At 40.4% G+C, this 25115-nt stretch overlaps 1 non-coding gene across 1 annotated transcript; it reads left to right on the plus strand.

Annotated features, from left to right (window-relative positions):
• Positions 1–21923: 21923 nt before the first annotated feature.
• On the plus strand, positions 21924–22030 carry LOC141422797 (U6 spliceosomal RNA). Its single transcript, XR_012447521.1, has one exon. It is a non-coding gene; the product is annotated as a U6 spliceosomal RNA (small nuclear RNA).
• The last annotated feature ends 3085 nt before the right edge of the window (positions 22031–25115 follow it).

Genomic DNA, 25115 nt, shown 5'->3' on the forward strand with positions numbered 1-25115 from the left:
TATTCCTCCTGTGTGTGTTCTCCCCTTAGTGTGTGACCTAAGTCTAAAAATATTACTGCATTTGTTTTAGATCTAAAGTCCACATGTGAGGGAGAACATACAATTTTTGGCTTTCTGAGCCTGCCTTACCTCACTCAGGATGATGTTCTCCAGGTCCATCCATTTACTTGCAAATGATAAGATTTCATTCTTCTTCATGGTTAAGTAGAATTCCATTGCATATAAATACCACATTTTCTTAATCTATTTGTCAGTAGTGGGGCATCTTGCCTGTTTCCATACCTTGGCTATTGTGAATAGCATTGCAATAAGCCTGGGTGTGCAGGTGCCTCTGGAGTAACCTGAGTCACATTCCTTTGGGTATATCCCTAGGAGTGGGATTGCTGGATCATATGGCAGATCTATGTTTAATTTTTTAAGAAGCCTCCATATTTTTTTCCAGAGTGGTTGTACTAGCTTGCATTCCCACCAGCAGTGTATGAGGGTTCCTTTTTCCCCATGTCCTCGCCAACATTTGTTGTTGGTAGTGTTTTTGATGGTAGCTATTCTAACAGGGGTGAGGAGGAATCATAGTGTGGTTTTGATTTGCATTTCCTTTATGGCCAGGGATGGTGAACGGTTTTTCATGCATTTTTTAGACATTTGAATTTCTTCTTTTGAAAAAGTTCTGTTTAGTTCAGTTGCCCATTTCTTTATTGGTTCATTGATTTTGGGGGAGTTTAGTTTTTTGAGCTCCCTGTATATTCTGGTTATCAGTCCTTTGTCTGATGTGCAGCTGGCAAATATTTTCTCCCATTCTCTGGGTGGTCTCTTCAGTTTAGAGACCATTACTTTTGTTGTACAGAAGCTTTTTAATTTCATGTAATCCCATTTGTCCATCCTTTCTCTTAGTTGCTGAGCTGTTGGGGTTCTACTGAGGAAGTCCGTGCCTACCTATTACTTCCAGAGTATTCCCTGATCTTTCCTGTACTAACTTCAGAGTTTCAGGTCTGATAAAAAGGTCCTTGATCCATTTTGAGTTGATACTAGTACAGGGTGAGACATGGATCTAGTTTCAGTTTTTAGCAGACAGATAACCACTTTTCCCAGCAACATTTGTTGAAAAGGCTGTCTTTTCTCAATCATATATTTTTGGCACCTTTGTCAAAAATTAGGTGGGCATAGCTGTGTGGATTCATATCCAGGTCCTCTATTCTGTCCCACTGGTTTTCATATCTGTTTTTGTGCCAGTACCATGCTGTTTTTATTGCTATTGCTTTGTAATATAGTTTGAAGTTGGGTATTGTGATACCTCCAGCATTGCTCTTTTTGCTGAGTATTGCCTTGGCTATTTGCAGTCTCTTGTGTTTCCAAATGAACTTTAGGGTAGATTCTTCAATCTGTGTGATAAATGCCATTGGGATTTTGATGGGAATTGCATTAAATATGTAGATTGGTAGATTCTACCAATCCATGAGCACAGGAGATCTCTCCACCTTCTGTAATCTTCCTCAATCTCTTTCTTCAGGGGTTTTAGTTCTCCTTGTAGAGGTCATTCACATCCTTTGTTAAGTTTACTCCTAGGAATCTAATTTTTTTTGAGGTGATTGTAAATGGAATTGTTTCCGTATATTCTTTCTCAATTTGTTCGTTATTGGTGTATAGAAAAGCTAATAATTTTTGTAAATTGATTTTGTATCCTGCTACCTTGCTGAAGCTGTTTATGGTGTCTAGGAGTTTTTGGGTAGAGTTTTTTGGGTCTTTAAGGTATAGAATCATGTCATCTGCAAATAGGGATATTTTGGCCATTTCTTTACCTATTTGTATTCCTTTCATTTCTTCTTCTTGCCTTATTGCTCTGGCTAGGAATTCTGGGACTATGTTGAATAGGGAAGAGTGGGCACCCTTGTCTCATTCCTGATTTTAGGGGAAATGGTTTCAGTTTTTCTCCATTAAGTATGATGCTGGCTATAGGTTTGTCTATATGTGCATTTTAAAACTAGTGCCAGGTTTGTCCCATGACCATTTGAGTCAATGTTCCTAAGATCTTTCTCTCTTGCACTTTTAAATACAATGGAAGGTAGTGGAGTAGATACCAGATGTCTGATTTGCTGTTTTATTACCACCACAAATTTACTTCATGCTCCACAATCACCATGCAGTTAAAACAACCATGGTAGGAATCACAGATTGCCTCATTTAATGCCCACTTCACCCCTCATCTTCTATGGTCTGGAGAACTCTAAGCTACACATCTCAGTTTCCTGCAGCGAGGCTTCCATGTGTGCTCTGGATTCCACCAGGGCTTTGCATGCAGTGAGTCTTGGAGAAGTGCGCCTCATGAGGAGGTGGAAAAACTAATTTTTCTGTCAGATTTTTGGTGGCACCTTTGATGGTCTGTGGCTTCTTGGGTGGGGGATCCAGTGTCTGGCTCTTAGTAGCATGGCTTAAAGGCAGCAGTGATGGAATTTCCAGTTTATCCATCCCATGAAAAGGTTTGGCATTTCTAGCTGCATTTCTTCTGGAAGCAAAGCTTAGTGCCTGGCATTTTTCCAGAAATTATATAAACAATGTAACAGTACATAATGAAGCCAGTCTGTGAAAAGTGACTGGAGTCTACATACAAAGCTCAGCAGTGTTTTCCATTCACCATTGTGACTGGGTTGTGCCATTAGTTTCAGGATGACAAGTGAGGAGAAATCTCAAGTTCTCAGTTTCTGTTCATGTGCTTGTAATATTTTTTGAGGGCCAGAGTAGAATATGAAGTGAACAGATAGTATTTATGCATGTAGATGGGCACTCTCTGTATTTTACTAGGCATTTGAAGGTTGATTCAAGCTGTTAAAGAACTGAGATGAGTTGAGTTTCTGTCTTATTGCTATGGTTACACTCAGTGCATCCCTTTTCAAATTCCTCCAGGGTCGCCTCATATGTAAGGTTCAGGCTGGTTGGCCACGGATGCTTCTCAGTTCCTCTCTCAGCTTCCCTTTGCAGCTTATCTCAAGTTCTTTCTCCATGTTCTTGCACCTCTACCAACAGTAGATTGTCATTATTTGTTACTCAGTGCTTGCTAGTCTGCTTGGTGGGGAAACGCATTGTTTTGTCTAATTCATCTTCAGTCTTTGTCAGGTGCTATGTCCCTAGGTTCTGGTCATGGACTTTTTCAGAGATTGTGCCTCTACCCCAGCTGTTGGAGACTTCTTGGCAGTCCCTGCCCAGGTCAGGGGTTTCTTTTCCCAAGCTGCAATAGGTCTTTGATAATGCCTTAAGAATGACAGTGTCTCTGCTCCTCCCCAGAAGCTTGAGGCTTTGGCTCTACAGTGGTGACCCCAAAGGCTGCCTTCTCCTGCGCACTTGGCAGGAGGCTGTCATCTTCCTAGAACACAGACACAGGAGGCTTTGTGTAAGGAGCAGCCAACAAGGCCATCTCCCACTTATTCTACTTCCTCTCACAGGCGATTATCATTGCCTCTGTTGGGGGCTCAGAACAGGATTCCCCAAAATATGCTTTTTTAGACTCCAAAGTGAGAGCACTGTGGAGCAGTAAATGCGGGGAAGGGCTTTCTCTGAAGCTTCCTTATTTACATCTATGTACAGACAGAACACACCTTCAAACCTCTTTACTGGAATTTCATCAATCAGGGGACATTACTCCTAATACAGAAGAGTCTGAAAATCAAACACCACACTTACAGCCCAAAGGAACTGTGCCCCAGGCTGTCACCTGTTCTCTGGATATACTCTCCACCCTAAGAATCTTTTACTACCACTCTAAAATTGCCTACACAAACAACGTATGCACATATGAATAAATAAAAATTTTTTTAATTGCCCACTTCCTTTTTCCCTATGAAAAGGATCCTAAGCCTTAACATGCTTCGTGTGGCTCCTGTGAGCACATGCATATTAATGAACATGGATACTTTTCCTTCTGGTAATCTGCCTATTGTCAGTTTGTTTCAACAGATACAATTACCAAACCCTCAGAGGTTTGGTTTTCCCTACCTCTTCTGGGCTCCGACATTCAAACTGCTCCTTCAGATTAAAGCTGCAGGGTGTAAAACACTTTTATCACAGTCTAGAAGTGACTTTCCCAGCAGAGTATCCCTCACCTTGCACTATAGTCAGCTAGATCCTCTTTTTCTGTATTGTCCTTCTTGATCTGTGGGACAAGGACCTGGGGAGCTATCACCTTTGGGTTGCTCTTCTTTTTGCTGGCTATGTAATTAATAAATTGTCTAAATCTAAAAGTCACTCATTATATCTTTAGTGCCCTTGGCCTTATCTGGATATTTTGGAGTGAACATGATAATATATCACCTGTAAAGAACTCCAAAACAACAAATAAACCAACTAAAATTTACTTTTTGTTGTCATCATGTATAACAAGCCTAAATAATGTTAGTGATTTAAGATTTTTTTAAAAACATAAATGTTCTTTTTCTGAATTGTTCCTCTCTCTTTATTTCAAGGATGGACCTGTGGTTGTATTACTGGCTAAAATGTAAAAAGCAAAGTGAATGGACTTCATTCTGTTAAAGAGATGAAAACCAAGAGAAAAAACAACTTAAACATTTCACTGATTTATTAGAAACGGATACCTAGGCTAACCATATAACTTATACAAACTGAGATATTTTTGAGAGTGAAAGGGCAGCTATTCATAATTACATTGGGACAAGTTATATCAGGATTGTCACATGCAAAGTAGATTTTGGTCATTCTCTATTATAAATCCAAAAAAATCTGAAAAGTTTTGGCTATCATCACATTCCAAAAATAAATTAGACCTTTTATAGTTAAAACTGAGTCTTCTCTTTGGCAATAAATAATAGCAATATATAAATAAACAGCTACCTTAAAGTTGATATTTCAAAAGTTAAGGCAGGAAAGACATTTGGCAATCAATTGCACAAGGCACAAGTTGTGGCAAATATTAACATAAAACCCTTTGGACATGAGAATTAGCACAGGAAACAATTTCAGAGTATCTGAGCCTACTAGGGACAGGTGGCATGGAACACTTGGTCTTGATATTGGGATGATCTCTGTGACAACTGGTGCATTACCAAATCTCCCAGAGCCCAGAGAGATTCCATACGTCTCCCCAACCTTCCTTCCCCAGTTAATCATGAAGTTCCTCTGCACTCTCTCCTAAAATCCTCCACTTGGTCCTCCTGGCATCTTCTGCACCCTTGCTCCTGGCCAACAGTGTCTGCTTCATCTCTGCTGATAACCACAACAACCTCATAACCATGTCACCGTCTCAAAGCATTGTGGATGAAAAGCGATTATGCTCCAAAATATTCCAAGAATTTTATAATGTACCTGTTAAAACCTGAGCTGATGATCACAGCATATGTAGCTTTTTGTCATCTGTCCTGTTTACCTCTTCAGACCCATTTTCTGTTCCACCTGCCTCCTTAGCCCCAACCACACTTCAGTCCTATAGCTCCAAGACTGCCTCTTCTGCTCAACCCCTCCTCTCTCCCCCACTTAACCCCGGCACTGCAAAGGAAGCTATACAACTCTTCCCTCTCCTTCAAAATTCAGTTTGCAACCAAATGCAGTGGGTCGATAAGCACAACCCACCAGGAGATAATTGAGTGAAGAAGGAAACTTCTCACAGCAAGTGAGGTGATCTCAAAGGTAATAACTGAGTGAATAAACAAACTTCTCACAGCAAGCAAAGAGAACACTGAAGCTAAGTCTCAAAGCAGTGCCCCTCTAGAAAATAAAGCAGGGGCTTTTATTGGGGAAACTTACATATTGTCGGACAGGAAAGGCTCATCATCCTGGGCATGCGTGATCATGCATCACGTTTAGAAAGATGTCAGATAGGAAGGATTCTGGGCAGAGGATTTTGTATTATAAAGAAGAAAGTTGACTCTAGGCCACCCAAAAAGTGAGTCTGCATGACTTGGTGATTTTAACTGGGTCCTTATAAATTTTTCTGGAGGACCTTATTTGAAACAAACAGACAATCCAACTTTGAGGAAGTCTTCACAGTCATTTGAAGGGAGGGCAGCTTCCCTGATAGCCACAAATATAGGTGATTGTCCCTAAAAGTAGAGCAGACCCTTGTTATCCACAGGTGTCTGGTTCCAAGAAGACCACCACTGAGGAAAACCCATGCATGCAGGAGGCAGAGTTCAGTGCTCTACTGCAGATGCTGGATTAATTTTTCCCACTACACCACCCAACATCCACTAAAGACATGCCTCCTTCCAACAAATCTAAAGCTTTCACCTTATCACTCCAGTCAAGCACATTCACTTTTTCCCTGTTTTGGGGGCACCACTTGCTTTTGGGGAGGCAGATTTTTACAAAATTAAGGGCAGGGAAACACTCAGAAGATCACGCAAAGATTTAAACACAACTGACCATAATGTGGGACTGAGAGTTCCTCCACATCAACTGAGCTGTGTAGTGTGCATGGAGAATTTAAACTTTTTCCTTTTAAAGGTTTTTTTTTATTTTTAATTTTTTAACCACAATAAGTCTGTGAATGAGTTGGTCTTACCGTACCTGCCTCCTGGCTAGCAAGTTGGGCACCACCTCCAATGAGACAACCTTCCTCACCCTTAGCCCGATAGCCTGGCTGGTGTCCCCTCTACCTTTATTGGCACCTGTGTGGTACTTGCTTTACCTGTGTAATAGCTTTTACTAACCACTGCCCTCACATTTCACTCCCTGCCTGGCCTCCAACGTGGGAGGGAGGGATCTTCACATAAGTGACCCTCACCCCTAGCTGTGTATCAGAATCACTTACACAGCTTTATATAGCTTTGTAATACAAACTAGACTCTACTCAGATCCACTAGTTCAAAATTTTGGAATGGGATAGGTTTTCCTTATGATCAGTGAGGACAGAGAAATACTCAATAGGGAATGACTCCATTCCCTGAGGAAAGCTCCATGTGGGGAAAGAAGGAAGGAAAGTATGATAAAACCCTTTGAGGTGGTATTTTTCTACTTAACCACTGAACACCAAATAACAGGGAAATAAAGTCAGAGATCACTCAAATAACTAAAAATACTCTATAATTTTATTCCTTCAGCTTCTGATGAACCATCTGAAGTATTCATGGGTTCTTAGAGTGAAGGTGTCTCTAATTTTGTTTTATTACGTGAAGGAAGTTAGGTATTTAGGACTACCATGCCATAAAGTGGTCTTGTTTTGATGACCTGCCTGAATTTGTAAGTAATGCAGTGTCAATAAATCTAATAGATTTTCTATTAAATGTCTTTCTTGTGCACTAGGAATGTGGCATAGCCTCCTTCACCATGACACTGGCTATTCAGCATTGTGAGGCTTGTGGGGCCAGAGAACTACCTGGAAAAATCCCACCTGGCTGCAGCTCTCCTCTAGTTCTCTAGTTCATTCCGGTTGAGTTCTAGGTCCAGAGTTCTGGAAGGGATGCCTCCTACTTAGGTGGGGGAGATGGAGAGGGAGTTAAAACACTAAGATTGCTCAGTTAGATTGGCAGAAAGTCACTCAAGCTTTCATCACAGGCAAATAGTCTGCAGTTCTTAAGGGGAAGTAAGGTATGTGATAAGAGAAAAATTTTGAGATGTTTTAAATTTAATTATAAGGAATAAGGAAGGAGAGGATTAGAGATAAGGGAGGGTAATCAGTTAGTAGCTGTAGGCTCCAAACAACAAAAGAAATCTCACATTCCTGAGAATGTGTTAAAACCTTAACTCAGATCCCATCATGACACTCAGATGCTTCTGCTTACAATCCCAACCCTTCCAGAATCAAAATGACTTCACCTACTTCTCCTTAACCCAAACTTTATCCATTTCCCCTTATCTATTTCCTCCTCTTATCTACAGGCAAGGCAGGATCAATGCAAACAACTTATGACTTATTTTTTTTCCTATACTTTCATCATAAAATACCCTTAGCTCTAGTTCAGCAGACATTTTCCCACCTGCTCCCTACTCCTGTTGCTGGAAGTTGCAGGAGCTTGTCCCAGGACCTGGTTCTTTTCTGACTAGCATTTATAATGACTACATGCTTTATTTGAGAGTTCCCTGGTCTCAAGAGTTTTGGTTTAATGCATGTATGCTATATTTTGGAAGATAATGGATTAGAAACTCAACTGGGTTCTCTTTGCTTCAGCTGTGTTGACAATTCCTCTACCATAACAGAAAGCTGATGGCTCATAAAAAAACATAAAGTTGTCTACTCCTCACCTTTTCTTAGCAAAATGGAGCCAAGCTTAAAACACCCAAAACACTAAAATAATATCTAGGGTTTTAATAGTGGTGTGACAAATAAGGAAAAAATCATAGTCAAACTGACTTAGATTTGAAAGTGGAATTTATATTTATAGTTAATGCAATTTAAAAAGAGGTATAATATGATAAGAAAGGGAGAATAAGAAATCACATAAAATGCTCAATTAAACCTATACAAGGCAGAAAAAGAATGGGAAATCAAAACAACAAACAGACAAAAGGAAATTAAAAAGAAGGGGAACAAATAGAAAATAGAAAACAATAGCAATATAATTCCAACAACGTCCACATGGACATCAATGTCCACATAAAACATCAATGATCTAATTGCACCAATTAAAGACACAGATCTACAGAGTGGCTCAAAATATGAAACTCAACTATATGTTGTCTACTAGAGACCCACTTCAAATAAAATGACACATGCATATTAAAAGTAAATGAATGGAAAAGGAATGCCATGCTAACTTTAATCTAAAGAAAGCAGAAGTAGGTATATCAATTTAAACAGACTAAAGAGAAAAGAAAGTTAGCAAGAAAGAGGTTGTTTCAGAATGATAAAAGAGCCAATCCTCCAAAAATGTAATAACTCATAACATATATGCATCTAATAAGGTCAAAATATGTGAGGCAAAAACTGAAAAGAAATAATAAATTCTTATTATAATTGGAGAACTCAACACCCTTCTATCAGAAATGGATAGATTGTCCTTAGTGATTTTCTGACTGCACATACTTGAACATAATAACACCATCAACCAGCTAGACATCATTGACATGGACTACTTCATCCAATGAAAACAGACTACACATTCTTCTCAAACTGACATGGAATGTTCACCAATATTGATAAAATTCTGAACCATAAAGCATGTCTTAATAAATTTAAAAGAATACAAATCATACAATAACTGTTCTCAGACCACAGTGGAACTCAATTAGAAATCAATGATGGAAAGGTGATGGAAAATCCCCCAATGCTTGGAGAGTAAACATTCACTTCTATATAACAAATAAATCATAGAAGATACCTCAAGAGAAATTAAAAATATTTTGAACTACATGAGAAGGAAAATACAACTAATCAAAAGTTGTGTAATGTAGTAAAATCAATTTGTGGAGAGAAAGCATTGGATGTATATTGTGGAAAAGAAGAAGGATTAAAAAAACATAAAGTAAACTTCCACCTGAAGAAACAACTAAGAGAAGAACATATTGAATCTAAATAAGCAGAAAAAAAGAAAATAAAATTGGAGCTGAAAAAATGGAATTGAAAAGAGGAAGTCAATAAACTAAACCAACAAAATGAAAATCTAGTTTTCTGAAAATTAACAAGCCTCTAGTCTAAGAAAGAAAGAAAGAATACATAAACTACTAACATTAGCATAAGTAGGGGGCAGCACTATGGATCCCACAGATACCAGAAGGATAACATAAAGAAATACTATGTACAAAAAGTACAGTAACCTCAATGCCAAAAGCTCAATAAGCAGATACTGGATGAAGCTTTTCTCTACAGTTCCTTTATCACACTAAATAGTGGAACTGCCAAAGAGGAGTACAATTGACTTTAGTCTTCTTACTAAAATTTCATTAGCTAAGGAAGATTAAATACAGAAAGAAAGAGCTTAAAAATCATATCCCACATCTAGAGTCTAAAAGAAATTTGTCCCCATCTCTTAGCTGCTCATTGGGCTCATTTATCTCCTCTAAAACTTATCTGCTATTCCTCTTTATTCACCTTCAAAGATAGGGCAATATGGTATATTAGAACCTTCCCTTGTGAAACTCCATGAAGAAGAGTCAGGGTAACAAAGGAGACACTGTATTCCAAAGACAGAAAGAAAGGAAGAACATTGGGAATCATGAAGGAAGTGACATAACAGGTAAAAAGCCAAGGAGAAACAGAATGACTATGCATAAAAAAGTAGGAAACAGCCCACATCTCCAACCATAACTCCCCACAGGGAGAATAAGCTAAAGCCATGACCATGTAACACAGGTGGCCATGGTGACAACAAACTGTAGTCTTAGTTACAGGAAAAGTCCACAGTTCTAGCAAACCTTAAATCCAGTGGGAAATTTGGTATGACAGTGACTCCTCCTGGATGGCAGGCCAGCATTGGAGACTAATGCATTGAATCACTACCCTTATCTCAGAGAGCTATAGCTTGGCGCCATGATGAAGGGGACTATTGTTTGAGACTGAACTACTCTTGAGAACTGAAAACAAGGAACACTCACAGCACAGGGAGCCTGGGGACCATGCCATAATGTCTGGTGGGAGATGGTCCCAAGAGGTGGTCATGGAGAGTGGGAGGGTCTCATAAGTTTAAGCAAAAGGAGCTGGACAGTGACGAGCATGGTGGCGGGTGATCCCACCTTCTGGGACAAGGAGTGAACCCCATTGCCTAAAGATTACTGCTGAAGCAGAACTCTGGTTACTGTGGCTAGCAGATTGATCGGGCTATGGAACTGCCTCCCAGCTGTCTGTGGTTTGCTGCCAGGAGAGACTGAGAGCCCTGAGCCCAGGTCAGATATCAGTCAATTTCCCCAGCTTCCACCCTCTCACAGAATGATTAAATGCTGGGTGAGGTCTGAAAGCACTGAGAACAGCAGGCAGAGTGCCTGGTTCCCTCCAATCTTCCTTTCTAGTGCAGAACTCTGTGCTCTGTTTGCTTCCTCCACTCCCTGATATTCTGTGGGACACTCACAAGCTTGGATGCTTGCTGACCCTGGAGGCACAAACTGGGGGGACCTGTGGAAAAAGTGGGAAATTATCCATCCCACAAGCTACAAAGGTCCTTGCAATCACCAGCAGTTCCCTTGTAGAAAGAAGAGAAACTTCCAAATTGAATTGATCCCTGAAGCAAAGATAGACCCTCAATACAATAATAGTGTATAATTCAAAACCCACTCTCACCAATAGATAGGCTAGCCAGACAAAAAAATTGACAAAGAGACTTCAGAATTAAATCACACTATAGGTCAAATAGACTTGAAATACATCTATATAATATTCCACCCACAGCCAAAGAATACACATTTTTCTCATCAGCTCATGGAATTTTCCCCCAAATATATCATATTTAAGGACATAAAGTAAGTCTTAACACATATAAGAAAATTGAAATTACTTCTTTTATTTTATCAGACCACAACAAAATAAAACTAGAAATCAACACCAAGAGAAACTAGAGAAAATATAAAAGCACATAGAAAATGGAATAATATACTTTTGAATGACCAATGCATCATTGGATAAATTAGGGGGAAATAAAAAAAATTCCTAGAAGCAAATGAAAATGAAAACATGACATTTCAGAACCAATGGTATATAATTAAAGATGTTCTAACAGGGAGAGTTATAGATATAAATGCCTACATTAAAGTTAGACCAATATTAAATTAATAACCTAATGATACATGTTAAGATCATAAAATAAGAATAAGCAAATTCCAAAAATACTAGAAGAAAATAAATAACAAAGATCAGAGCTCAAATTAATGAAATGGAAACAAAAAGAACACCCTGACAAATCAATGAAACTACAATCTTGTTCTTTAAAAGAATATTGACAAATCCTTACCCAAACTAATCAAAGAAAGAAAGAGAAAACCAAGTAAATAAAATAAGGGCTGAAAAAGGTGACAGTACAACAGATACCACTGAAGTCCAGAAAAGAGTTGGGGAATATTTGGAAAACTTATACTCTAGTGAATGGGAAAGTCTGGAAGAAATGGATAAATTTCAAGACACATGTGACCTACCAAAACTGAAGTAATAAGATATGAATAACTTAAACAGGTCAATAATGAGCAATGAGTTTGAAAAAATAATAACAAGTTCCCAAAAAGTAAAAGCCCAGGACTAGATGGACTCACTCCTGGATTCTACCAGATATCAAGAAGAACTTGCATCAGTGCTCCCCAAACTATTCTGGAAAATAAAAAGGGAAGGAACTCTTCTATGAGGGAGATAGTACCCTGGAATCCAGGCTGAATAAGGGCACAGCAAAAAGGAAAACTATGGGCCAATTTTCTTGATGAACACAGATGCAAAAATCCTTAGTAAAACACTTTTAAACTGAATTCAACAACATATTAAAAGATCATACATCATGATCACATGGGCTTCATTCCAGAAATACTAGGATGGTTCAACATTCACAAATCACTAAACATGCTACACCATATAAATAGAATCACATAATAATAGTAGATGCAGAAAAAGCCTTTGTCAAAACCCAACATTCCTTCTTTTTTTTTTCATTTTTCTTTTATTATTCATATGTGCATACAAGGCTTGGTTCATTTCTCCCCCCTGCCCCCACCCCCTCCCTTACCACCCACTCCACCCCCTCCCGCTACCCCCCTCAATACCCAGCAGAAACTATTTTGCCCTTATTTCTAATTTTGTTGTAGAGAGAGTATAAGCAATAATAGGAAAGAACAAGGGGTTTTGCTGGTTGAGATAAGGATAGCTATACAGGGCATTGACTCACATTGATTTCCTGTGTGTGGGTGTTACCTTCTAGGTTAATTCTTTTTGATCTAACCTTTTCTCTAGTACCTGTTCCCCTTTTCCTATTGGCCTCAGTTGCTTTTAAGGTATCTGCTTTAGTTTCTCTGCGTTAAGAGCAACAAATGCTAGCTAGTTTTTTAGGTGTCTTACCTATCCTCACCCCTCCCTTGTGTGCTCTCGCTTTTATCATGTGCTCATAGTCCAACATTCCTTCTTGATAAAGCCCTGAAGAAACTAGGAATAGAGAGTTTATCCCTCAGTGTAATAAAAGCTATGTATGACAGACCTATAATCAACATGATGTTGAATGGGGAGAAACTAAAAGCATTCTCTCTAAAACCAGGAATGAGACAAGGGTGCCCACTGCCTCCATGCTTAATCAACGTAGTGCTTAAATTCTTAACCAGAGCAGTAAGACAAGAGACATAATAAAAAGTGATACATATAGAAAGGAAGAAGTCAAAACATCCTTGTTTGTAGATGATATGATCCTACATTTAAAAAACACTAAAGACTTCACTAGATTTTTAGGTCTGATACACACTTTCAGCAAAGTAGTGGGATACAAAATCAGCATACAAAAAAATAGCTTTTCTATACACTGAAAACAAATTTGCTGAAAAAGAAGCCAGGAAAATAGTTCCATTGACAATAGCCTAAAAAAATAAATGAAATATCAAAACTTAATCAAAGATGCTAAGGAACTCTACAATGAAAACTATAAGTCACTGAAGAAAGAAATTGTCAAAGACACTCAGAAATGGAAAGATCTATTTTCAAAGACAGGCAGATTAAATATAGTCAAAATGGCCACACTACCAAAAGAAATTCACGGATTCAATACAATCCTCTCAAAATTAAAAAGACATTCAATTCTAAAATTTATATGGAAGCACAAAAGTCCCTGAATAACCAAAGCAATCCTGAGCAAAAAAGAGCAATGCTAGATCTCAAATGATACTATAGCACCATAGGGGAAACAAACAAACAAACCAGAATTGTTCTGGTGCAAATACAGACAAACAGACCAATGGAATAGAATAGAAGACCCAGAAAAAAGCCCAATCACCTACAACCATTTGACTCTTGGCAAAGGAATCAAAAAGTTTCATTTGAAAAAGAAATAACCTATTCAACAAGCAGTGCTGGGAAACTGCACATCTACATGTGGAAGACTGAAATTAGACCTCTACCTCTAAACCCTACACAAAAAACAATTCAAAATAGATTAAAGACACAAAAAATCAACTGAAAATAGACCAAAGACCTTAATGTAAAATCTGAAACTTTGAACATACTAGAAGAAAACCTAGAGAAAACATTTGAATATATAGGCACAGGGAAAGACTTCCTGAATAGGGCTCCTGTAGCTCAGGAAATAAGAGCAAGAACTGACAAATGGGATTTATCAAAGTAAAAGTCCCTGCATAGCAAAAGAAACAATAAACAGAGTGAAGAGACGGTCCAGAAAATGAGAAAAAATCTGTGCTAGCTATTAATCTGACAGGGGATAATATCTAGAATATAAAAAGAACTCAAGAAATGAAATTCCAAAAGAACAAAAAGTCCAATCAATAAATGAGCAAGTGAACTGAGCAGATATTTGTGAAAGGAAAAAGGACAAATGGCCAATAAACACATGAAAAATGTTTACCATCCCTAAACTTGAGGGAATTGTAAAACAAAACTACTTTAGAGTCTGCCTTATATAAGTCAGAATGGCTATAAATCAAGAAAACAAATAATGAGAAATGCTGACAAGGATTTAAGAGAAAATGAACTCTCATTCAGTGCTGAGGGAATGTCAATTAGTCCAGTCACAACAGAAATTAGTATTGAGTTTCCTCAAAAATTAAAACATAGAGCTCCCATATGATCCAGCCATACCACTTCTAAGTATATACCCAAGAAGAATCAAAGTCAGCTTACTGTAGAGACACCTGCACACACATTTTTATCTTGGAACTATTCAGAGTAGCTGAGCTATGGAATCAACCTAAGTGCCCAACAATGGATGAGTGCATAAAGAAGCCCCTTGAGGATGGACTTGAGATTACTGAACCCTGTTATCTGTACTTGCCTACATGGCCATGTTGATTAAGTCTCTTTTCTCTGCCTTTTACCACTACTCATCTTGTTGGGTCTGGGGACCTAAAGGAAAGATGAGTGAGTAGCCCATCCCCCATGGAGAGCAGTATGAGCCCTGCACCCTGAGAAGGAGTTATAAATCTGCATTCCTACACTCTGGAGGAAGAGATACAAGGTCTCATAAATCTGCCATGGGGCTGATGAACAAAATGATCTCAAGGTTGTTCCCCCCCTTAATAAGGGGCAAACAGACCAGCTCACCGAAGAAAGCCTGCGTGGGCAAATCCTCAGCCAATGGGAAAAAACCCACCTAACAAATACCCTAACCCAGAGTTAAAGCGTCCACAAGAAGCCCCAGCCTTCACCTGAGCAGGGAGCCACCACTCTCTGGGATCTGCTGCACTGCTCTAGCTGCATCATTTCCTTTCTCTCTAATAAATCCTACTTTGTGTACCGGCCTTGTCTCACAAGTCAATGAGCCGCCTCACAAGCCAGTTCTCTGGCCTGTGAAGGCAAGGGCCCTCGACACCAGCCCACAACATTTCATGCTGGCACGTAACAATCTCTTTAATTGGAGCTAGGTGGCTGAACCAACTCTTGGGCCTCCCGGAGCTGGTGCTTTTACCCTAAACCTCATTAATGCAGAAACTGGGTTGAAGAAGTTAATGAGAAAAAGTAAAAGTATGGAGATAGTTAAAAGGTCAGTGGTTGCCAGGGGCTAGAGGGGATGTGGGGAGAATAAGCAGAACTGAGAGGATTGGTAGGACTGGGAAATTATTCTGTATGATATGACAAGGGAGGATACATGCCATAGTACAGTTGTTGAAAGCCATGGAATGTACAGCACCAAGAGTGAAACCTTATATATCTATGGATGTGAAATGCTAATACAGATTAATAAATTTTAACAGATGTTCCGCAATAACACAGGATAGTGTGGAAGTCTGGGAGGGGAACAATAGGTACATGAGAACTCTCTATACTTTCTCTCCACTTTTCCACTTTTGCTGTGAACTTAAAACTGCTTCATATATTCCCCAGAATATACAGAGAACATTCTGTGCTTGTCTCACAGCTAGAGTAACACAGAAATAATGACCTCCTAGAAATAATGACTGTTTATATAGTATTTTTACTTCAGAACAAAATGCTCTTAAACTAATGTTCTGTCTAATACTTCCATGGAGTAGAATTGACTTTATTACAGTTGCATCAATTACTCATGTTCAGGTGGAGCTGGCCCTCCCTGTCATTCATGGTAGGTATTAACAGAAAGGCATTGCATAATTTAATGTTTCCTTCTGTAAATGGAGGCGTGGTCCCCCATTGCACTAAGCCTGCTTTGACTGCAATTGCCTGCTACTTCTGTACTGCCTGCACCATGGAATTTGACTCAGCTGAAAGCCCAAGGCCATGTGATCCCTTACCCTCCATCTGTCTGTGGTTTGTTGGGAGGCCTTCTAGTACAACAGGTACAGAGGGCTGCCCCAGTGGAGCAGAATTGGTCTAAGGAAGGGGCTTAGGGTAGGGCCGGCTCCAGCTAGTTTTTTCTCTTCAATATTCTGATGGTGAAAGAAATTTAGGAATCTATTAGTAATGCACATGCATTTAGTCTCCAGTGTGACAAGGAAATGTGCATGCTTCCTTATTCCAAGAACAAGTTGTAGAATTTGAAAATCTAGTCAGGTCCAAAAAGTAAATGTGAAAAACAAAATCCAGGAATTATTTTTCTTTCCATGTAGGTCAGATGATAAATGCCAAACCTGTTATCTTACCTCGGTTTTCAGAAAGGCAATTCCTAGAATGTAAGTAACTTGGTTGTAGTCACTACTCCATCAACTGAGATTCTAGATCCATAAATAGCTCCTCAAGTGCCTTGGTTTTGACATGTGTTGCTTTTCTCTTGGAAAGAAAGACGGAAAAACTCTTTTTACAAAATCCTGGGAACAAGTTTTTTTTGCTATTCTTTTAAAAATGCTGTTAAATAAAGTCAGCTGCTGAGAAGTTTTATTTCCACAACCCATGTTTGCTAAAAGAGAAAGGGAGAAATAAAAATGTCTTAAGTAGTATAGGAAAAATAACCAAAATTCATTCTACTCATTTCAATCTTCGCCTGTTCTTTGATCTTGAAAGTACATTATGCCAGATTTCAGTAACAAATTTTCTACTTACGTTTTGGAAGAAACATGGGGGAAGGATATTTTGATTACCAAAGCAAAATAAGTAATTCCAGTTACTCAGGAGGTGGAGGAAGGAGGATCAAGGTTCAAGGCCAGCCCAGGCAAATGCAAGAGATCCTACCTGAAAAACAAACTGAAAAAGCAAAAGGTCTGGGACGTGGCTCAAGTGGTAGAGAGCTTGCCTAGCATCTGAGGTCCTGAGTTCAAGAGTGTGTGTGTGATTTGTAAGATTTTATTCCTGAATCCCCAATTTATTAAAGTTATAATCTTTTCCTAGGAACTTTCTAGTGGTAAAGAGGGACCCCTATACCACCCATATCAATTAGGGATGACCCTCCCTCCTCCTAGTGAGAGACCAGTGGACACTCTATAACCAGGATAGTCTTCCTGTCTACCAATCTACTGAAAGTTGTTTTAAGGAATTGGCTTATGCGCTTGTGGCAAGTCTGAAACCTTGAGGGCATGTGGGCAGGCTAGAAATGTCTGGGCAAGAGAGTTGATGCTGCAGCCTTGAGATAGAATTTTTTCTTTTACAGGAAAACTAGTTTATGCTCTTAAACCCTTTCAACTGATTGGATGAGGCCCACCCACATGATCAAAGAAAATCTCCTTTACTTAAAGTCCATGGCTTGTAGATTTTAAGCGCATACACAAGCATCACAGCAACACTTTGATTCATGTGTGTTTAAGTAATGGGGCCCAAAAGCCTGGCCAAGATAGTGCATAAAAGTGACTCTGAGGAACACCATCAGTCAGGGCGTGACCAGGGGAAAATGACACCTGGGGTTGGACAAAGGATGACCAAAGGTTTGCAGGAAATCCAACCAAAATCTTGGAAATCAAGGTGGATTCTGAAGTTTGGGGTTTGGGGGATCCTAACAGTGGTCAGGTTAAAGACGGGCAGGACAGTGACAGCTGTGTCCTCAGGGAATGTGGGATCTATGCCAGAATGTTGTCCCCAGCTTATGGGGTGAACTTGTAGTGCAAACAAAAAGCCAAGGAGATCAGGGCCATAGATACAGGAATAGAGGTGAGGGGAAGAGAAGAGGATGGAAGGACACATGGAAGAGTGTAGATGGGATTAAAGAACAGAGGGAGGGGAGAGGGAGGAAGGTCACCATGTTCCCTTGCTCCAGGCACAATCTGCACAGACATGCTTTCCTCTTTCACCCTCACGAGAATCCTGTGAGGGCAAATGTATTTATTCCCATTGCACAGATGAGGAACCTGAGGCACAGAGAGGTCAAAGAAAACATCAGCATTCACACACCAGTCAATGGTAGAGCTGGAAGGTGGCCAGCCATGTTGATTATGCAGCTTGTTTTCATGTTCAGCTGTCCTGACTGGAGGCAGTCAGGCTGGGGCACCATGCCTTCAATGATGGTGGCATCATGACTGCTTACGGGCACAGCCTCCAGACCACATGGGATTGGATTTTGCTCTCTCCCACACACACTTAAGAACTCTATGACTCTGGGCAAGTTACTGACCTTTCTGTACTCAATTTCTTCATAGATACCATAGGGACAATGACAGTACCCATTTCAGAGTTGAGGAAAGGGTTAAAAGCACTTTCATACATAAACTGCTTAGAAAAGTTTCTGGCATGGTATGAGCTGAGGTTGGATTTTCAATTAATATTTATCTATCAGATCTGTTTGGAGCCACATTCATGACCCTAAGTGCTTCACTTTGGGGCAACATCTTATTACCTCCCTCCAAAATGCAAAATCAATCTTTAAGGTTTTCATTAAAAGAGCTCACAACCACTTCACAGCTTGGGATGGCTTTCAAAAAGCCAAGAAGGACATAATTTATGGCTCCTAAGAGAAAGGTCAGTTATCAACACCTGCTGCATAGATCAAAGAGCTACTACATATGTAAAATGTGTTCCCCATTACCACGATTTTCCAAACAAAAAATGCTGTCCAACAGGGTTTCCAGCACCAAAAGTGCTGCGTGGTATTTGGGCTTCCTGCCTCTTTTCAGTTGCTTTGTTTGGGGTTCTTTGTTTCAAGCTCAGGCAGAATTGGGGATTTTCAAAGCTGGCAGTTGCTTCCAGGGATGAGGAGATGGGTTGATGTAGAAAAAGAACATAGTCCTTAGAACTGCAGGATCATCCAGTTCATATTTCTGGTTTTTTGTATTCATATATCCATTCATTTATATAGTTATTCATTATTCATTCACTCACTCATTCATTCAGTTATTTATTTAACTGATATTTTATTGGCACTAGGACAGACAGATCCAAGGGTGGCCCCCATGATTCTCAAGCCCTGGTATCTACACCCTGAATAATCCCCTTGAGTGTGATTGTAACCTATGGCTTGCTTCTAGTCAATAGAACATGCAAAAATGAAGGTATTTTGCAGAATAATTGAGTTAAACAAAAGGTAGATTGTCCCAGGTAGGCCTGATGTATCATGTGAAAGCCTTTTAAAAAATCCATTGTTCTCCCCACCCCCCATCAAGTTGCACAACACAAGAAAATGAATCTTCCCAACCACCTAAATGAGCTTGGATGCAGATTCTTTCCAAGTCAAGTTTCCTAGATGAGAAGACAGCCCATGGGCTGGAGGAGTGGCTCAGGTGGTAGAGTGCCTGCCTAACAAGCATGAGGCCCTAAGTTCAAGCACCAGTACCACCAAAAAAAAGAGAAGAAAACACAGCCCTGCTGAACCCCTGACCTTGTTCAGTCTTGGGAGATCTTGAGATGAGACTCTGACTCAGTTGTGCTAGCCTTCTGAGCCAAGGATGGATCTTTTCTGCTTTCAAGGTACGGGGGTATTGGGTGAATGAGATTGGCTGGTGCCTTTAAAAGGCCAAATGTCAAGGTTCAGGGGTGAGTCCTGATGGCAATCCTGACTTAGAGAAGAATACTGGAGAAGAGAAGATGGCTGGTTCTCAGGTGAATGTGTTCCAGGTCAGGAACTTTGTCTACCTTTCTTCCTGAAATGCCATGGATTTAAAACGTGCAGACCTTTATTTGTCTCCTCTGCTGTTATTGCCTAATGAGTTTGTTTTCAATGACTTCCCTTTGTTTTTTATGGTAGTCAAAGTTAGTGCTATAAAACATGTCTCCCCTATATTTAAGGGTCTTCCCTCCATTTTCTCCATCAAGGGCTTATAATACATGAACTAATTTGATACATTATTGAAAATTTTCCCTGTGTGAGAAATGATCATAGGAAGGCAATGATGCCTAAGATTTCTGTTGAAGATTCAGTCCTAGAATGTCAGTGAAAATGGTTGTAGTGTTTGGGTTTGAGGCAGGCTAGGAGTAGGGAAAGTTTGGGGCTCATGCTGGTTGCCTGGGGATGGCCCAGACCACCCTCACCTGGCTGGGAACTGACCATACCCCTTCCCACTCATTCATTATTGACCTCCTGGGCCTGCCCTCCCTGGGGTAGGGTAGTTTTTAAAGGCACCTGTAAAAGAAAAGCTTGCTCTCTCTCGGCCAGTGGACTCCACCTGTGCCCACTGTGCCCTCTTTTCTGCTTCCCTTCCCTCACTTGGCAGGACAGGTGACCCCTTTTCTCAATAAAGCTATCCTACCTTACCCCATCCACATGCTCTGCTTGGATTTTTCCATTTAGAACACAAAAAAACAGGATCTTCTGGTCACAGACTGCAATGGAGTGCTGTTAACAGGTTCATCCAGGTACTCCATCAGCACTATTTGAACAAGGTTTAAGAAAACCTTGCACCTTGAGGTAGGATGGCATTGATTGCCCAGAATAACTCCAAAACTGCTGAAAAAGAAGACTGTTTAGAAAAGACTTGTTCTTTACAATGCTAAAGAACTCTTATTTAAGTATTCTATTAGAGATTTCAGAATATGGGAGACATGTGTGGCTTGAATTTTGCATAAATGAAGGGATTTGTTTATTAATTTATCACTAATATCATAGTATGATGATGTGATCTCCTGTGTGCATCAGTGCCTGATACCAACTTGTCCTATGTCAGGTTATGCTGATTTCATTCATTCAGTTAGGTGCTCTTTGCCTGATTCTTTCACTATAAAGTTATTTTTTCTTTGGCAAAACTGGGGTTTGAACTCAGGACCTCACACTTATTAGACAGGCTCTACCACTTGAGCCACTCTGCAAGCCCTATTTTGGGTTGGGTAATTTTTGAGATAGGATTTTATGAATATTTGCCTGGGCTGGTTTTGAACCATGCTCCTGATCTATGCCTCCTAAGTAGCTAGGATAGTCAGTGTGAAGCAGTGACTCTCTGCTAAAGTTGTTTTTATTATTAAAGTCTCTTGGGGGAGTTCCCAAGTGATATGCATAAACCATCACATTTAGTCTGTATGCTCTCTTTTCTTCTTAGTTTCTGTTTACTGGTACCTTGTTTTAGATAATGGAGACTTTCACTTTGGTTTACTGAAGATATAAAAGCCCACAAGTAGAAACTGGGCATGGTGGTTCACTTCTATAATCTCAGTTACACAAAAGGTGGAGATAGGAAGATTGGATCTGAGGCCAGCCCCAGGCAAAAACAAGACCATATCTGAAAAATAAAGTAAGGCAAAAAGGACTGGAAGGGTGGCTCAAGTGCTAGAGCACCTGCCTAGCAAGTACCTGAACTTGTTCAAGGTACACTGTATGTGTATATGGATTATTATATGAAATCCCCTCATATTATTTATGTATGATTATTCAAAAAGAAAATAAAATACCTAGAAACCCAGTACCTCCAAAGAAAAAGAAAAGAAGATAAAAGGCAATTAGCGAAGTTAATAAAGCATTGAATTCTCAGTTGTGCAGGTCTCTGTTTTATTCTGTACTTCTGTCACTGAGCTACTCTTCTTTTTAACTTATTTGTATTTTCAGATAAACAAAATGAGAATCATAAACTACATGTGTCCAAGTGTGTGAAAATTCTAAAGTATAGTGCTCGCTTCAGCAGCACATATACTAAAATTGGGATGATACAGAGAAGATTAGCATGGTCCTTGTGCAAGGATGACACGCAAATTCGTGAAGCATTCTATATTTCAAAAAAATTCTAAGGTATAACTCAGTATCAATAATAAATGCAAGAGAGATATTCTTTGGGTTTTTTTTTTTTTTTTTTTTGGTGGCACTGGGGTTTGTACTCAGGGTTTCACACTTGCTTAGGCAGGCACTCCACCAGCCCTAATAAGACAAAATAACAAAATAAAGGACCTCATTGTAGACATGGGGCAGCAGGGGAGACCAAGCAGGATGCTGTTACTGGGGAAGAATTTTCTGGGCCCGGTAGAAACTATAGGTAGAATAAGTGTTAGACAGTAGCTGTTGGAGCCTACAGGCAACAGAGATTCAGCTGGGCTCTAGCATTCCTGAGGCTCCATTTTGCTATCCAGGAAGTTTGACTTTTTTAATCAGGATTTAGGGAATATATGAAGTCCCTCAGATGATCAATACTTGAGACTGATTGTGCAGTGGGAAACCATCACACACTCCAAGGGTGCCATGCCATGGTGGGCACAATGAGCTGCTTTCCCCTCTCTGTCCCTAGTTACATATGTGGCAGGCAGGAGAGACTGAAACAGAGTCCCAATAGTTGGGTAAATTGCTCTGGGAAGTTTACAGTCTGCTGCTGTGCTTCCTAAGATGTGGAGCAGTAGCCCTTGTTCCATGCAGGTTGGGTCCATGCTGAGGGTTCCAGGGCTTTGTTCCTGGCTCCCCCTGCTACAGCCAGGGCGAGGATTTGTCATCTAGGAAGTTTCTCCCAAGAGCTCTTATTGTGGCTGCTTAGCACTGGGTCTGAGAGCCCTCACCTCCTCAAGGTCAGTCTGCCCTTTCTTGCTCTTAACTTACACAGGAGTATGGCAACAGCTTTCCAAACTTGGAATTTGCCCAGATTCAAGAATTTCCAGCTACTCTGGAATGTCATCCACTGTCTGTGACTGGATCTGTAAGGAAATCAAACTTCACCTCTCTTCGCTGTGTCAGTATACACCCGAGGGACAGAAAATTTGTCTTTATAGGAAGGATGTATACAGGTGTCTTATTCACACTTAATGCTTAATACTCACCCAAATATTTGCTTTGGTTTTTTTTTGCGGGGGGGGAATGCTGAGGATTGAATCCAGGGCCTCATGTACTAAGCACACAATCTACCACTGAGTCACACCCTTGGCCCTTTAAAAAGAATACCCTTTGATGGGCTGGAGCTCATCATGCCCAGATGGGAGGTCTGATCTTCACAAACTGTCCCACCCCCCCACTGCAATACCTTGGTAGATGCCTTGTGAACATAGAAGGAGCAGAGGGAGAAAACTGGGGAGTAACTCAGTGTAAACTTCTTGTACTCTAGAGTGGCTATGAAAGAGGTGGTTCCTAGGGTCAGATCTTGTCCCCTGTCCCCTTACTGGGGCAGAGGTGTGGACAAGCCTTCTTGACATTTCTCTGATGTGTTTCCATGGGTTGTCTCCTCTTACCTTCTTGCAAATCAAAGAATACAGGACCTGTGTCTGTGGTAGGAAATGCCTGTTGAGTGAGTGAAGAAAGCTGTTTAGTCAGAAATGTAACTCAGGCACATTGAGGGTCTCCTGCATCCAGGCAGCACCCCTGAAGTTCTCTCCTCTGCAGAACTGACCTAGAAGAAACTGACATCATTATCATTCCTAACAAGTGTCTGCTCTTGGCACCCAAACCTGAAATAAAAGGGGACCTAACTAAGCAGCTATAGAACAAATATTTCTCTTCTGGCAACACATTTCATGACATTTCAAAGAAGTGCTCTGAGGAGAACTCGGTGCCTCTTTGCTTCTCCTTCTTGTGCCCTCCTCTCCTGGCACCTTTCTCTATCTGGTGGGGGATGGTGTGGTTACACAGTCACAGACATGCTGAATTTCGGGACGCTTCCAGGCCTCTTGTGTTTTTTTTAAGGCTCTGCCCTGAGCTACTGGCTCTGGCCTTAGCACCAGGGAGGCCATTTGAGGCCTACTACAGCCACTTATGCCACTTTAGTGGCTCATTCTGTAGTGGATTGTGGGTGAGGTGTTACCTGTTATACCATCAGGCTGGGCTAGTCAGGCTTGGCAGTTCTTCAAGTGTCTTCTGCAGCTGCCCCATTACCCACTGAGTTCAGCCGACTTGGGTAGCTCCAGGCCTGCTCTGGAGTCATCTGTGATGACCGGGACATAGGCTATGTGCCTCCCTCTGCACCGAGTTAGGCAGGTTTCTAGGCTGATGTTGAGATGTCTGACTTTGGGTTATTTAGGATCCAGCACTCCCCACAAGAAGTAGACATGCACAGCTGACTTTGCACCTGTACCCACACAGTGTGTCCTAGTTCTTCTACTGCTGAAGTAGAAGGGATTGCCGCCTTTTACCTTTAAACATCAGTCCTCTCTGCAAATGTTGTCTAAGTCATTGGAAATCTTCCTAAAACATACAATGCCCTTTTCTTCTTGTACAAGGGATGCTGAACCCTGGTTGCAGAACAGGGGAGTCAGTGGAGACCCCTGAAGTGTATTCAAATGGCCCTGGGCTGCTGGGCTTTTCCAATTATTCCAATATCATGTTTTTTGTTTTTTGGGTTTTTTTGGTATAATCTGAGTCATCAAACTAAGGCCCATGTGTCAACCACCTACTTTTTATATAAAGTTTTATTGGCACACAGCCATGCCCATTCATTTACATTCTCTGGCTGTTTTGCACTCCAGTGGCAGACTATAGTTGTCTGACACTTTGTAGAAAAAAGTATAGGGGGGGCTGGGTGTGTAACTCAGTGGTAGAGCACTTGGCTAGCATGTGTGAGGCTCTGGGCTCAATCCTCAGCAGCTCTGAAATAAGATTTAAAAAGACAAAAAAAAAGTGTGTGGAGCACTGGTCTACTCCATGGCTGTCAGTTATCTCTTCTTGAATCACCCTCCCCCTACCTACCCACGTCCCCGTCCCCCTCCCCGTTGAAACAAGTTTGCAAAGTAAAACTAAATAAATGTAAAAAAATGTAAAAATCTAAACTGTGACTCTGTCAGCATTTGTTTAAAGTATGGTCTCCTATCTCCATTTGTAGTTTAAGAGCAAAGAAACAGCAGTTTTCTGTGCTGTTGTCTACAGTCTTCCTGCTTTGTCGTTCCCCTCAATGTC

Source organism: Castor canadensis, chromosome 4 (assembly GCF_047511655.1).
Source record: "Castor canadensis chromosome 4, mCasCan1.hap1v2, whole genome shotgun sequence".
NCBI lineage: Eukaryota > Metazoa > Chordata > Mammalia > Rodentia > Castoridae > Castor > Castor canadensis.